Here is a 16,402-nt window from a genome sequence, read left to right as displayed (position 1 = left end):
CCTAGCATCAGGGCCGATTTTCGGATCCCTCAACCCACAAATGCCAAAGACATCTTCAAAGGTCAGTGAGAAAGCTTTTTCCTCTGGGGAGGTGATCGTGATCTGGCTGTGCCAGCAACAGCAACTGCAGTGGCAGCATCTATTTTTGGAGTAATCCACCTAAAGAGCTCCTGGGGAATTGAGCAGCTGATGTGAATCTCAGCCCTGAGCCAGGCTGTAGGGCGAAGAGGAGGAGCTCTAGCCAGGTGGAGATAGAGGCGGCTGTGGAGAGGGAATTCTACTACCGACAGATGCTGGGCAGAAAACTTTTTGGTTGCTCCAAATCAGTGCGCAGTCCAGGCGGGGAGTAAATTCCTCTCCCTTGATTGTGCCACCTTACAGAAATTGAGAACTTACAAGTCCCCAGACTATACCCATTTCTTGACAAAGGACACAAAAGTTAAGTAAATGGCAAGAAAAATACTCAAAAAAGTGAAAAAAATGATAAGAATGTAGAAAGTTACTTTCTTAGTGAACAAGTATTTTCTTCCATCCTTTTGGATGAGGATGAACAATGCATTCTTTCAGAGGAAGTCAAAGCCTTTGCATCCAATACGTCCAAAATAAAAATGCAATGGTCTCATGTCATGGGAGAGCTCAAAAAGGATTGTGAAAAGCAATTAGGAGAAGTGGAGGAAAAATTGGAAGAGAAATATCACCCATGAAAGAAAATCAAGAAAAACGAGTCAACAGCTTGCTAAGAGAGACCTAAAATACTGCTGAAGGAAATAAGACCTTTAAAAATAAGGTACCTCAATTGGCAAAAGAGGTCAAAAAAGTCAATAAGAAAAACAATGCTTTAGAAATCAGAATCAGGCAAATGGAAAAAGAGGTTCAAAAACTTACTTAATAAAAAACTAGTTTACAATGAGAATGGAGAAGACAGAAGCTAATGACTTCATGAGAAACCAAGAAACTACAAAACCAAACCAAAAGAATGAAAAAATGAAAGATAAAGTAAAATATCTCATTGCATGAAGAACTGGCCTGGAAAATAGATTCAGGAGAGATTATAGAACTATCTGAAAAGCATGATAAAAAAAAAGCTTAGACATCATCTTTCATGTAATGTTCAAGGAAACCTGCCCTGATGTTCTAGAATCAAAGCAGAAAAGGCGTACTGAAAGATTCCACAGGTCACCTCCTGAAAGAGATTGGAACAGGGAAACTCCTGGGATTGTTGTGGCCAAATTTCAGAGTTCCCAGATGAAGGAGAAAATATTGTAAGCACCTAGAAACAAATCAGTCTATTATTGTGCAAATACAATCAGGATAATCCAGGATCTGGCAACTTCTACATTGATTGATCGAAAGGTTTGGAATAGGATATTCCAGAACTCTAAGGAACTGGTATTAAAACCAGGAATCATCTTCCCAGCAAAACTGAGTATAATACTTCAGAGGAAAAAAATGGTCATTCAATGATATAGGGGACTTTCAAGTATTCCTGATGAAAAGACCAGAACTGAATAGAAAATTTGGCTTTCAAACACAAGAATCAAGAGAAGCATGAAACGGTAAACAGGAAATAGAAGTCACAGGGGAGAAGGGGACAAGGTGGGGTAAGGGGGATGATAGAAGGGAGGGCAAATGGGAGAAGGGAGTAATTAGAAGCAAACACTTTTGGGAGGGAGAAGATCAAATGAGAGAATGGAATTAATGGGGGACAGGACAGGAAGGAGGGAAGTACAGTTAATCTTACACAACATGAGTATTATGGAAGTCTTTTGGAAAACTATACATATATAAACTATATTGATTTGCTTGCCATCTATGTGGGGATGTGTGGGGAGGGAGGATGGCCGAGAAGTTGGAATTCAAAGTATTAGAAACAAATGTAGAGAAGTGTTTTTGTATACAACGGGAAAAGAAGAAACACAGATAATGGGTATAGAAATCTATCTTGCCCTAAAAGAAAAGAGAGAATATGGGGATAAGGGAAGATAGGGGTGTGATAGAAGAGAGGTCATATTGATGGAAGGGAAATCAGAATGCAAGACGTTATGAGGTTTGGCAAGGGAAGAGATCGGGAGAAAATTTGGAACTCAAAATGTTGTGGAAATGAATTTTGAAAAGTAAAAACAAATAAATAACAATTAAAAAAACAGAAAAGGAAAAATTGAAAATCCCCAATTAATACCAAATTAAAAATACTGAAATCAATAGGAGAGAATAATGAAATTGACATTACGAAATCTTTTGAAATAATAAATGAAACTAATAATTGGTTTTGTTTCAAAAAAACCCATGAAAATGATAAAATTTTGGTCAATTTAATTAAAAAAAGAAAGAATAAAAGAAAATTACCATCATCAAAAACTGAAAGGGCGAACTCAACTCCAATGAGGAGGAAATTAAAATAGTAATTTGAAATCAATTTGCCCAAATGTATGCCCATAACTTTGACGATCTAAGTCAAATGAATGAATGTTTAAATAAATAAAAAGTTAAATACTTAAATAACCAATCTCAGAAACAATGAAATTGAACAAATTATCAACGAAATCCCTAGGAAAAAAATCTCCAGGGTCAAATGGATTTACAAGTGCATTCTATAAAATATTTAAAGAACGGATAATTCCACGGGTTTCTGAAAATTGGCGCGGAAAGAGTCCTATCAAATTCCTTTAATGATACGAATATGCTTGTGAAACCGAAAGCAGGAAGAACTATAACAGAGAAATAAAATTATGTACTAATCATATAGATCGAAATATTTTAACTACAATACTAGAAAAAGGAATACAGTAACTTATCATGAGAATAATACGTTAAGCTCAAGTACAATTCACATCAGGTGTATAGGGGTGTTTAAATTTTAGGAAAACTATCAGCACTATTGATTATATCAAAACGAAATCTAATACAAGACATATGATTATCCAAGTACATGCAGAGAAGTCTTTTGACACAATACAGCACATATTCCTATTTAAAAATACTGGAGAGCATCTTTTAAATGGAAAATTTCTTAAAATAATAAACTGTTAACCTAAAGCCACGAGCAAACATTGCATGCAATGTGCATGACCTAGAAGCATTTCCAGTGAGATCAGCGGTGACGCAGCGATTTCCACCATCACCAAAGTTATTCAATAGGATACTAGAAATGTTAACTTTAGCAACAAGGGAACAAAAAAGAAATTGAAGGAATAAGAATAGGTAAAGGAGAATCTGAGTTATAACATTTTGCAAATGATATGATGACAAACATAGATTATCCCAGAGAATCAAGTAAAAAAGAAACTACTTGAAAAAATCATTTTGGAAAAGTTGCAGGTTATAAGCCATATGCATTTCTATATATTGTTAACCAAGCCCAACTGCAAGAGACAGAAAGAGAAATGTCCTTAAAAGATACAATAGACACTAAAAAAAATCTGAGAATCTATCTGCCAAAACAAACCCAGGGACTATATGAACACAATTACAAAACAGTAATTGGAAAAAATAGCATCAGTTGCTTTAGGTAGGCCGAACTAATAAAATAACAATGACAATTTTACTTAAATTAGTTTACGTATTCAGCGTCATAACAATGAAACTGCCAGAAAGTTATTTTCTACAGCTAGAAATAATAACATCGAAATTCATCTGGAAGAACCAAAGGTCCAGAATATCAAAGGAATTAATGAAAAGAATTACTAGGGAAGGTGGTCTAGGGCTACCAGATCTAAAATTGTACTGTAAAACAGCATTAATCAAAACCATTTAGCATTGGCTAATACATAGTGCAGTAGATCAGGGAAATATGTTAGATACTCAAAACAGAGTAGTCGATGAATATGGCAGTCTACTGTTTGAAGAACCCAAAGACTCCAACTTCTGGGAGAAAAACTCACTCCTGGGAAAAGCTGATAATAGTTTGTCAGAAATTGGGCATAAACCAATGTCTGAAACAGTACTCAAGAATAAAGTCCAAATGTATATATGATCCATATAAAGGGTGATACTATAAATAAATTAGTGCATCAAGGAATAGTGTATTTGTTAGATGAAGGGAAAATGGAGAAATTTATGACCAAACAAGAGAAAGAGAGACTTATGAAGTGCAAAATGGATAATTTTGACTACATTAAATTGAAAAAGTTTGGCACAAATAAACACAATGCAACGAAGATTAAAAAACTGGAAAGAATTTTTTCCACAAGTGTTTTTTTTAAAAGGCCTCACTGTTAAATATATAAAGAATTCAGTCAAAAGTGCAAGAATCCAAGTTATTCCCCACTTGATACATGATCAAAGGATATGAAGAGTTACTTTTCATGGAAAAAATTAAAGTTTTCTATACTCATATAAAAAATGTTCCAAATCACTATGGATTGGAGACACTCAAATGAAAACAACCACATCTATCGGATTGCCATACCTATCGGATTGCCTAACATGCCAAAACAGGAAAGTGATAAATATTGGAGAAAATGTGGGAATTTGAAACATTAATTCATTGTAGGTGGAGCTGTGACCTGATGCAACCATTCTGGATACCAATTTGAAACTATGCCAAGAGATGCAAAAATGAGCATCACTTTTATCCAGTAATGTCACTTCTAGGACTGTGTCACAAAGAGATGATAAAAAAGGGAAAGGGTCATAGATACAGAAAGATAGCATCTCTCTTTGTGGTGATCAAGAACTGAAAAAGGAGGGAATGTCCATCACTTGGGGAATGACTGAATAAGTTGTGGTATATTGATGTAATATAAGAAATGATGAACAGGAAGACTTCCGAGAGTCATGGACGAAATTATATGAACTAATACTAAGGGAATGGTGAAAAAGCCAGAGAATTTTGCATACAGAAACAATCACAGTATGTGAGGAATATTTCTGATAGACTTAGCCCTTCGCAGCATTGCAAGGACCAGGAACATTCCGAGTGCATTCTTGAAGCAAAATACCTTCCACATCCAGAGAAAGAACTATGAAATTGGATCGCAAAGTGAAGCAGGCTGTTTTCTCTTGTGTTATGTTTCGTTTTGTTTCATGGTTTCTCCCACTCCTTTACATTCTTCTATGCAACATGATAAGGTGAAAATGCATTTAATAAGAGTGTATTGTAGAACTTATGTAAGATTTTACACTATCCCGAGGAGGGAGTGTGGAAAGAGCAGTAAGGAGAGAGAGAAAGTCTAAGATATGTGGAATTGATTATAGGAAACTATATACAAAGAACTTTAAAAACTAAATAGTTATTATAACATTTATTCTTATACAATTTGCAGAACAGAATCGAAATGATTGCTGTAGGTTTTAATGTTGATTAAGAACTGGACTATACTATAACCAAAACGTCGTGGTGAGAAGAGTAAATACATTTAAAAATGAAGTCACAGGCATGATTCTTCTGTAAAATTTTGTTTGACCAAAACCACATAGTCAGGAAATAGTCTGATGATGGAAGAATAAAGAGAGGGCAGATAGTTTTTAAGATGTTGGGAAAATGTTTGTTTACGTTAAAAACGGATAAAGTGTTTCATTTTGCAATAAGAAGATATAATTGTTGGTGGCTGGCAATTTCAACAGATCGTTCCTCAGCATTTGTTCTTCCAGTCTGTTACTCTTCCTCCACTTCCAACATCTGCCTTTTCACTGTTGGGCTCTTTTGCAGGAATCTTTCGAACTATGTCTTCTGCTAACGTGAGGAATGCCTTTTCAATGTTTGTTTCTGCTTTTACACTCGTCTCAAAAAAACTAATACCACCCTCCCTTACATTCTACTCTCCTTTTGATTTAGGTAGAACTCATCTTCCATGTCAAATTTGTTTCCTAGCAGCATCCTTTCCACATCTTCTTTGGCATGCTCATCTATGTTTCTAAGACATATGTTCTCGTATTCAAAACTTCTACCATGAGTGATGTCATATATAAGCAGAATTCCCATATTTCCCCTGTAGTGGAAGTGATGATGTGAAATTGCTCCTGTCCTGCTGTGTCCCAATTCTGTAATTTTATCTTTTTTCTTGTAATTCAACTGTATTGATCTAAAAGTCAATTGCAGAGAGAGAAGCACCAACAGCTGTGTTTTCAAAGTTAGGGGCTCCTTAGCAGCTTCCAAGAATCTCATTTGGCCAAAGAAACTCTGTCAGCGTGTACATGCCAAACAAATTCTCATATTGAGGGGATTTGTTCCTTGATGTTTGGATTTAGACAAAGTATCACAATTGAGTACCTAGAGAGTCACATGCAACCTCGAGGAACTCTGATTTACACTGAAGTTCTCCCTTACACACTATGTCACCACAGGGAAAACTTTAACTCTGTAAGCCTCAATTTTCATATCTGTAAGGAGGGAATGATAATAATACCTAGGCTAAGTAAGTTACAGGTGATTGTACGACTGAAAAGTGACGTTTGCTATGGAATTTTCAAACCACGACACCCTGTAGAGGTGTTTATTACTATTATGACTCCTATTCATCTGCTCATCTTTTTGATGAAGTTTAAATATCATGCTATTGAGGCTCTTTCATTTTTCTGCTGTTCAGATCACTGCACAAAGTTGTTTTTTTTAAATCTAAATCCATTACATTGGTATGTGAATTCATCTGCTACAGGCTCTAGTAATACACCTTCAGGACAATTCTAAGATGACGGTGGGGTCCTATGTTCCTCACGCTTTTCCCACATTGTTTTCAGGTCTTTTCATAATTTTCTGTATGTTACAAGCTTTTCATCCATGCCGTTTAGAGACTAGGAACAATTGGTATGCTTTTAAAAACATCATTCTTGAATATTTATGGATCAATGCTATGACGAGAAGATGGGAACGAACATTTTGTACCACGAATATGTTCCAGCTGCAAAACAATTGATTTTTGACTTGCAAGGATGTCTTCAAACCTCCATTTGTCACATGTTCACTCTTGAAAGATATTGAGCTTCTGATAGATAATTCTAACCACTAGTTCAAGTCTTGTGAAGTATTCATTTGATACTAATGTTTTACAACTTTCTGTAAAGAGTTTCTCACATTTCCTTCCACAATCTGTGCTGACTGTTAAAGCTGGGCTCCTAAAGTACAATATACAATTTCTGCTGACAATGACCTGATGTGGGATTCCCATCAGAAACGCTTTCCACTTCTATACACAACCTCATATGACAAGCATGTGTCCCTTTCTTCTCTGTACACACTTGGTTGGATGACTTCCTGCAATATGTCAGCTATGGAGTACAATGGGACTCCAGTCTTGGATCTTTGCTATTTTATAGACTTCCTCCATATACTGACCACTTTCAGATACACTAGACACATCCAGGGGTATCTATTTAAGTTTTTTCACTTTTAGGATAGCTTAGTGAATTCTTACATCTCTGTGTTCCATAATTATTTCTGTCCAATTTAAACTTGTTTAATTTCTGTTTGTATGAGAAGTGTTCATCTCTGTGTTTCATTATTAGTTATTTTTGTTCAGATAACTTTCCAAGTCTGTTCTTCTTTATTTGTGCACTAAGGAGAGGGCCTTTCTACACTACACCCTGTATAACACTGTGACTATAAGAAGAGTCATCTTCTGGGAGGGGGCCAGGGAAACAGGAAAGGCTACCCCTGATTTGTCAGACAGAGGATTCTTAGGGATAGGTGGATCACTATGAGTTACAGACATGGCTGTAGCTGAGATGGTAGTAGGGCTAAGGTGCTTTGGTCATATAAAACAAATGCTGTGTATAGCTCCAGCCAAGGTAGATTTCCCTATGGAAGTGCTCTCTAAGCATGATCAGGAGCCACACAAGGCTTTTGTTTCAGCCAGAAAGACTTCCTTTAGGAGCCAGAGAAGGCATTCCTACTAAAGCACAAGGAATTCTTCAAGGATTTTAACTAAAAGCACCCTCCTGATATTGTTACCCCATAAGTGTGCTATTTGGGACATGCCCTCCATTAAGAAGGTTTTTACTTTGTTTCCTGAAGTGGCATCAATAAAACGTATTTCAGTTAGAGGGTAAGATACTGCCATTACAATGGATTTTCAAAGGTCAGAGTAAATTACGTATATCAAAGGGATTGAAATAAAATTCTGGAAGGTAAAGGAGCTTGGATTGCAACCAGGAATCACTTACTTGGTAAAACGGAATATGATGTTTCAAGGGTGAAATGGACGTTCAGTGAAATAGGAGACACTGAGACAATTCTGTTGAAATGACCACAGCTAAAGAAAAAATACTTGATTTAGAAATGTAACAAAAGAAAGGCAGAAAAAGGTAAACAGGAAAACAAAACTGTAAGTTATTCAATATGGTTAAAGTGTTTCCATCCATTCAGAGGAAGATGATGTTTGAGACTTAAGAACTAACACTGTTAGTGCAGTTAGAAGAAGTAAAAATAGGCCGAGGCTGTGGGTATAAATTGACTGGGATGGGATGATATAAAAAATTAAGTGTGGAGAAGGGTGGCTGCTCTGGCAGAAGAAGGAAAAGAGGAAGAATGGAGTAAATTATATCACATTTAAGGTGTAGAAAATGTATTACAGTGGAGGGAAAGAAGGGAGAGGGCTGAGCATTGCTTGAACCTTACTCTCACGGGATTTGGCTCACAAAGGGAAAAGCATACGCACTTCGTTGGAATAGAAATCTCTCTTATATATGGGGGATGCATACTCAATGAAAATTAAATTAAAGCAATGATCATGAGAATCCATGTGAAAAGGAAGAATACTTACAAAAAATATAAACTTCCCATGTGAACAGAAGAGGAAATGGAATACTTAAATATCCCTGTCTGAAACAAAACTTTAAAGAAGGCATAAATCCACAAGGCCAGAGAGATAGGAAAGGGAATTCTGCTAGATGTTTTAAAATATTTTATCCCAATACTATATAAACTATATGAAAAAAACAGGTAAAGAAGGAATCATGTCAAATTCCTTTCGTGGCACAAATTTGTTTTTGATACATAAAAAAGAGTGTAGGGATATAAACCCACTAATACATAACTGGTGAATTAATGGCTACAATAAATAGAGGGGAAAGAGGATTCAAAAGAAAATTAGAGGAGCAAGGAGGAAATTAATTTTCACATCGATGGATAGGAGACAATATTATGGTAAAACTAGTAACAGAGAGAATCATGGAAAATTAAATAGATGCTTCTATTTCCAGAAAGTTGAAATGCTTTTTGCAGAAAGAGATTAGATTCCTTTAATATGACAAGGGTGACAGTTGAGGGAAGGAAAGAGTCTTTGCATTAAATTTCTCTGAATACTGCCACATGTGCAACATATAGAAGGAACTGATTCCAGGTTCTAAGATAAGGAGCCATTCTGCAATAGGGCAATGGAACAGGAAGTTGTGAAAGTTAGAAATCCAAGCTATCCATATCCAAGCTAATGACAAAATGCTCTAAATTCCTTATAATGAAAGAACTGCATTTAAAAAAAAACACTCTTCTTTCAGACTGTAAAGCATAGCGATCTGCAGGTTCAGGTACTGTTCAATCTTTCTGTTCCACAACAAGATACATAGAAATATCCCCTTTTATCTGGTTCTAGTTGACACCTGAATAAAAAAAGTAAATACACCATTTAATTAAATGACACCACACATGATGTGGAGAAGGGAAGGGAGGAGTTCCTAGGCTGTGGCAAAGCGTTATGTCCACAGGTGGAGAATTGGGTGAGGGCACCACAGGTCTGGTACCCCACTAGAGCAGTAAAAGCTCTGTTAGCGGGCACCTCTCGAATCTACAGTTCGGAGGGACTGGTCCCAGATTTTGGAGTTCACTCAGGAACTGATTTTTTAAAACTCCAGTTTTTAATGTCCTAAATGTAAAGGCCCAAGACCTGCAGGTATTTCACTGATTGGAACGAAACTACACACACAATACACTCATAAAGAAAGGCATTAATACTCCCTTCGCCCCCTCGCAATCGTACATGGGCCTACACACGGAAACATGGCAATTTGGGGTGGGAAGGTTCAGGAGAAGATTGAAGAGGAGACAGAAAAGAATGTAAGGGAGGTTACGGGGAGTGAGGGGAACAACAAGAAGGGCTGTGGCAGAAAAATGGGTTTACCTCATAGACACGCAGGTTGGATAATGTAGGAAATTCTGGGTTCCCTGGAAGAGAGATAGGTGGGATGGGGGAGAGAGAGGGATGGTGGTTATGGCTTGACAGATCTGCATCTGCTCAACGACCCCCTTCAGACCCAGTGTAAAAAAGCAACCCACTTCCCTTCCCACTTCTCCTCTTTCACCTTCTTCCCTTTTTTCTCCACTATTTCTTTCTAAGAAAAATTCTGATATTCTGCATTCGAAGGTCCCTTCCATCTCTGATCTTCTGTATTTTAATGTTCCTTCCATGTCTGGTGTTCAAGGTTTTAAAGTTCCTTCAAATTCTGACATTTTGTGTTCTCAGGTACTTTGCAGGTGTACTAATCTATATTCTAAAATTTCTTCCATCTCTGTTATTCTCCTCCTCCCACATCACCTCCTAGTTCTTCTCTCCTAAGATTAATTCCAATTTCATATTCTGTGTTCTAGGATTGCTTCCAGCTCTGGTATTCTAAATTCTCATATCCCTCCCAGCTGTGGTATTCTGTGTTCTAAGGTTTCTTCCATGTCTGATGTTCTATGTTCTGAAGTTCCTTCACTCTCTGATGTTCTGTGTTGTAATCTCTCACCTTTGATGTTCCATGGACTAAAATCCCTTCTGACTCTGTTAATATGTATTCTGAGGTCACTTCAGGCTCTACTATTCTATGTTCTAAGTGTCCTTACAGGTTTGATGTTCTATGTTCTAAGGTCAAAAATAGTTGTGATATTGTATATTCTGTGATTCCTTACGCCTCTGATATTTTATTTTATGAGGTCCCATTCAGGTATAATATTTAGCTTTGTAAGATCCCTTTTAACTCTGATGTTCTATGTTTTATATTTTCTTCCAGCTCTGATGTTCTAGGAACTAAAGTCAGTTTGACTTCTCATATTCTGTGTTCTTAGCTGCCGTCGAAATGCAGAATTTTGTATTCTAAGGTTCCTGCCAGCTCTTAAATTCGGTGTTCTAAATTTCCTTCTAGTTCTAATATTCTATGTGATAAGATCCCTTCCATCTCTGATATTCGATATTCTCATGTTCCATATTCTAAGGCCCGACGCATCTATTCTGTGTTCTAACGTTCATTCCAGCTCTGTTCTGCTACATTATCAGGTCCTTCCAGGTCTAATATATTCTGTCCAAAGATCTCTCCCATTTCTCATATTCTTTCTTCTGAGATCCCTTTCATGTCTGATATTCAGTGTTCTAAATTTCTTCCATGTCTGTGGTTCTAGGTTCTAAGGTCCTTCCACTTGTGATCTTCTGTGTTGTAACATTCCTTCCAGCTCTGACACTCTATGTGCTAAGGTTCTCTTGATATGTAATATGGTGTGTTGTAAAGATTTTTTTTCAGCTCTGATGTTCTATTATCAAAGATTCCTTCCATTTCTGACAACTTCTTTTCTGAGGTCCCTTCCAGCTCTGCTGTTCTGTATTCTATCTTCCTGCCAGCTCTGATATTCTCTGATCGAAGGTCTCTTCCATCTCTGGTATTCTACTTTCTTTACGTCTTTTCTGTTTTGATAATCTAATTTCCCTGTCGTCTTTGTTATTCTGTGATATAAGTTGTGGTCCACTTTTGACTTTCCATGTACTAAAGTCTGGTTCACTTCCGCTATTTTTTATAGTAAAGTTCCTTACACTTCTGATGTTCTTTGTTCTAAGCTTCCTTCCAACTATGGTAGTAGGTGGTCTATATTTTCTTCTACCTCGATTATTCTCTAAGGTACCCTCCACTTCCGATATTTGGTATTCTAAGGTGCCTTTGAGCTGTAATACTCCATAATCTATGTTTCTGCAATCTCTTCTACTCTATGTTCTAAGGTTCCTTACAAATATAGAAGAAGCGCTATGTTCTAAGATCCCTTCCATCTCTGCGATTCTATATTGCATAGTTCGTTCCAATTCTGATGTGCTATAAAATGTTCTAAGGTCATTTTCATATCCCATATTCAGTACTCTAAGAATCATTTGACCTTTGATTTTCTATGTTCTAAAGTCACTTGCATCTGTGATACTCTGAATTCTAAGGTTCCTTCCAATTATAATATTCTGTGTTCCAAGTTCCCTTTCATTTCTGGTATTCTATCTTGTAAAATTTGTTCCAATTCTCATGTTCTATGTTCAAAATTTCCTTCCATCACTGATATTATGTACACTCAAGTTCCTGTTCGTTCTGATATTCTGTGTTATCACTTCCATATGTAATACTCTGTGTTCTAGGATACCTTCTAGTTCCCTTATTCCATATTATATGGTTCCTTACATCTCTTATACTTTGTGTTCTATGCTTGCTTTCATTTCATATATTCTGTGTTCTTAGATCCCTTCGATCTCTGCTAATCTTTTTCTATTGTCCTCAGGATTGTGGGTCTATATTGTAAAGGTCCTTTCAACATCTGAGATTCTCTGTGGTAGGGTTCCTTCTTCCTCTACTACTCTATGTGGCAAGATTACTTCCATTGGTGATATTCTGTGTTGAAAGTATCCTTCCAGCTATGATATTGTATGTTCTCATGGCCTTTCCACTTCTAATATTCTGTGTTCGAAGATCCCTGCCAGCTGTGATATTCTTTATTCTAAAGTTCTTCCCAGATCTGAAGCTGTATGTCGGAAGATTTCTTTCATTGTTGCTATTGTGTGTTGTAAGTTTCCTTCCATTTGTGACGTTCTGTGTTAGCAATTTCCTGACATTTCCCAAAGTCTGTGTGGTAACGTTCTTTAGATCTCATATATTCAAGAATACTGGGTTCCGTTTGTCTCTGTTATTTCATATTCTCACACTTCATCCAACTCTCATGTTTTCTGTTCTAAGTTTCCTTGTAGTTTTGGTATTCCATTTCTTAATATTCCTTCCTCTTTTGATATTCTATGTTCTAAGGCCCCTTCCCTTGGATGATGCTCTCTGTTATAAGGTGCTAATATTCAAAGTTCTAACGACTCTTTCATTTCTGATGTTCCGTGTTTTAAGTATTCCTTGAACTGTGCTTTTCTATACTCCAAGTTTCCTCCTTCTTCTGATGCTCTATGTTTTACGATCGCTTCCATTTCCTATATTTCTTAGTCTAAGATTTCTCCCAGCTCGTCTGTATTCTAAGGCCCCTGCCACGTCTCCTATCTTGTCTTCTGTAGTCCATTCTTAATCTGGTCTTCTCAATGTTAAGATTCTTTTGAGCTTTGATATGTTGTATTCAAATATCCCTTCAAGCTTTGCTATTTGATATTCTAAGTTTCCTTCCATATCTGATATTCTGTGTTTTCAGGTTCCTTCAAAGTCTTCAACTTGCTAATCCTTATTTAAATTGATGTTGAATCACATAAGCAGAAAGAGAACACTATACACGGTAAAAGCAGAAGTGCATGATGATTAAGTTTCATAGGCTTACCTTTTCTTAGAAATGCAAGGATCTAAGGAAACTCTGAAAGGTTCATGATTAAAAATGTCATCCACAACAAGCAAAGGAACTGTGGAGACGGAATATAGATTGGGGAATACCATTTGTTCTCTCTTTTGTTGTGTTTCTGTTTTCCTTCTTGTGATCCCCCCCCCCCCCTTTGCTTCTAATTCTTCTTGGGAGCAAGACTGATATGGAAATATGTTTCATAAGACGGTATTTGAAGAGATGATATGAGATGGCTCTTCCTCATGGGGTGACGGACTAGGAGAAAGGAGCAAAACATTTAGAAGATAGAACTTTATGGAAAAGAATATTATAAACAACAGGGAAATACTTTTAAAGAAGAAAATAAAGAGCTCTCCTGAATGCAAAAGTAAATACTGAAAATTAAATACTGTAAAATATAGAAAGGCCACTGAACAAAAAAAGCGCAATCACACATGAGTATTCTTGGAGGTCAGAGGGAATCTCTCTTTGCCATTGATACCAATGTGCTGCCTTGCCAGAGCATACTCTCATGGTTTAAGGCTATGAAACAAGAGGTTGAATTGTTTTCCATTTTGAAGTTCCTAGGTTGTGAGGTTGTCGAGGTCTTCCACTCACTTTGAAGGATGAAGAACGGGAACTGAAAAGCAGATTTGTGTTTCCTTACATCAGAGGAAGTCTCTGGATGCCCTGAGCATAAAGTCACTTCCTTGCCCTTAACTTTGGTTTCTGAGTATTTCAATGAACTTTGACATTGCTGTGAAAGTAAAATCGCTTTAATGGCAGAAATTGGACTTCAATGCCATTCCGTGGGAGAAGTTGTCCAGGAAGAATATGCAGCAGGTGGTGGCCTGTAATTCTCCCGTGCTTCACATACTTTGGACACCAGAGCGACCCAAAATTTGAAGTTCCAAATGAACCTTCTCTCTGATGTTAGGAATAGCACCACCCCCCATGCTTTAGCATGACAGTCCATAGTAAATTCCAATATTGAAAAAGGTGTTGTCCAGGGAAAGTATCAAGGGAAGCCTGCTAGTGGAAAACAAAGGAATAAAGAATTATTGCGACTAAAGATTTTCCAACCTGAGAAAAGGCATTTCAGAATATTTGTGTCATTCCTGTCCCTTTCCTACTCATAGAGTCCAACTTAAAATCCTGATATCTGTCCTTCTCCGAGAAGGGAAGCTCCTGTACAATGAAATGGTTGAGTAGACTACAAGAAAGGCAAGGACTCTGACAGGCAAACAAGCCCAGGGGACAATGTGGCCGATGCAGGCAAAAACTTTGCCCAAATACACCTTCTTCCATCCACTGGGATAGAAATTTTCCTCCATTTTCGAAATCTAAGTCTTGAACAAGTCCAGTGTGTGTACCCAAAGCACACACCGGCAAGTCCGACTTCTAGACATCCTAGAGGTAAGGGCTAATCCCCATTTCCTGATCCTCCCTCAAAGTAGCCTACTCTCACGCACCTATACATGCAAAGGAGAAGGTGGTGTAGTAGTCTGAGAGGAGGGTCAAAGGAGGATTTTTTTTTGGATTTTTTTCCATTTCCTTATTATATTTAAACATTTATTTATTTAAGTTTTCCACGTTCATTTCCACAAAATTTTGAGTTCCAAATTTTCTCCCTATTTCTCCTCTTCCCACACCCCAAAATGCCAAGCATTTTAATTGCCTCTATCACCAATCTGCCTTCCCTTCGATCATGCATCTCTTCCCTTATCCCCATCTTCTCTTTTACCCTGTAGGGTAAGACAAATTTCTACACCCCAGTACCTGTATCTCTTATTTCCTAGTTATATACAAGAACAACACTTAATGATTGTTCCTAAAGTTTTGAGTACCAACTTCTCTTTCTCCCTCCCTACCCACCCATACCCACTGGGAAGTCAAGCAAGTCAATATAGGCCGTATCTGTGTAGTTTTGCAAATGACTGCCATAATAATCGTGTTGTGTAAGACTAACTATATTTCCCTCCATCCTATGTTGTCTCCTGTTTTTTCCATTATTTCTTTTGACCTTGTCCCTCTCCAAGAGTGTTGACTTCTAATTGCTCCCTCCTCCCATTGCCCTCCCTTCCATCATTCCCCCACCTTGCTTATTCCCTTCTCCTCTACTTTCCTATATTGTAAGATAGGTTTACATTTATTCCTTCCTTGAGTCGAATGTGATGAGAGTGAGCTTCATATGTTCTCTCTCACCTCCCCCCTTTTTCCCTCCACTGAAACTTCTTTTACTTACATCTTTTATGAAAGGTAATTTGATCCATTTCTTTTCTTCCTTTCTCCCCCCAATATATTCTCCTGTCATCCCATAATTTCCTTTTTGTAGATATGATCCCGTCCTATTCAACTCACCCTGTGCTCTCTGTCTCTGTCTTTCTCTCTGTCGCTCTGTGTGTGTGTCATGGCCGTGTGTGTGTGGGGGGGGGGTGGGTGTAATTCCACCAATCACCCCGATATTGAAAAAAGTTTCATCAGTTACAAATATTGTCTTTCCATGTATGTATGTAAACAGTTCAACTTTAGCAACTCCCTTATGATTTCTCTTTCCTGTTCACCATTTCATACTTCTCTTGATTCTAGTGTTTGAAAGTCAGATTTTCTTTTTAGCTCTGGTCTTTTCATCAAGAATGCTTGAAAGTCCTCGATTTCATTGTAAGACCATTTTTCCCCTGAAGTATTATACTCGCTTTTGAGGGTAGTTGATCTTGGTTTTAGTCATAGTTCCTTTGACTTCTGCATTATCATATTACACACCTTTTGATCCCTTAATGTAGGAGCTGGTAGATCTTCTGTTATCCTGCTTGTATTTCCAAAATTCTCAAATTATTTTTTCTAGGTATTTGCAATATTTTGTCCTTGACTGTGGAACTCCGAAATTTGGCTACAATATTCCTAGGAATTTTTCTTTTTGGATCTCTTTTAGGAGGTGATTGTTGG

General features: G+C 37.2%; 1 pseudogene; it reads right to left on the bottom strand.

Moving 5' to 3' along the window:
- Positions 1-5,573: 5,573 nt before the first annotated feature.
- On the bottom strand, positions 5,574-14,412 carry LOC140516991 (ras-related protein Rab-10 pseudogene; annotated as a pseudogene).
- Between the last annotated feature and the right edge of the window lie 1,990 nt (positions 14,413-16,402).

Source organism: Notamacropus eugenii, assembly GCF_028372415.1.
Source record: "Notamacropus eugenii isolate mMacEug1 chromosome Y unlocalized genomic scaffold, mMacEug1.pri_v2 SUPER_Y_unloc_2, whole genome shotgun sequence".
NCBI classification, from domain to species: domain Eukaryota; kingdom Metazoa; phylum Chordata; class Mammalia; order Diprotodontia; family Macropodidae; genus Notamacropus; species Notamacropus eugenii.
This window is presented reverse-complemented; position numbering and strand designations above follow the sequence as displayed.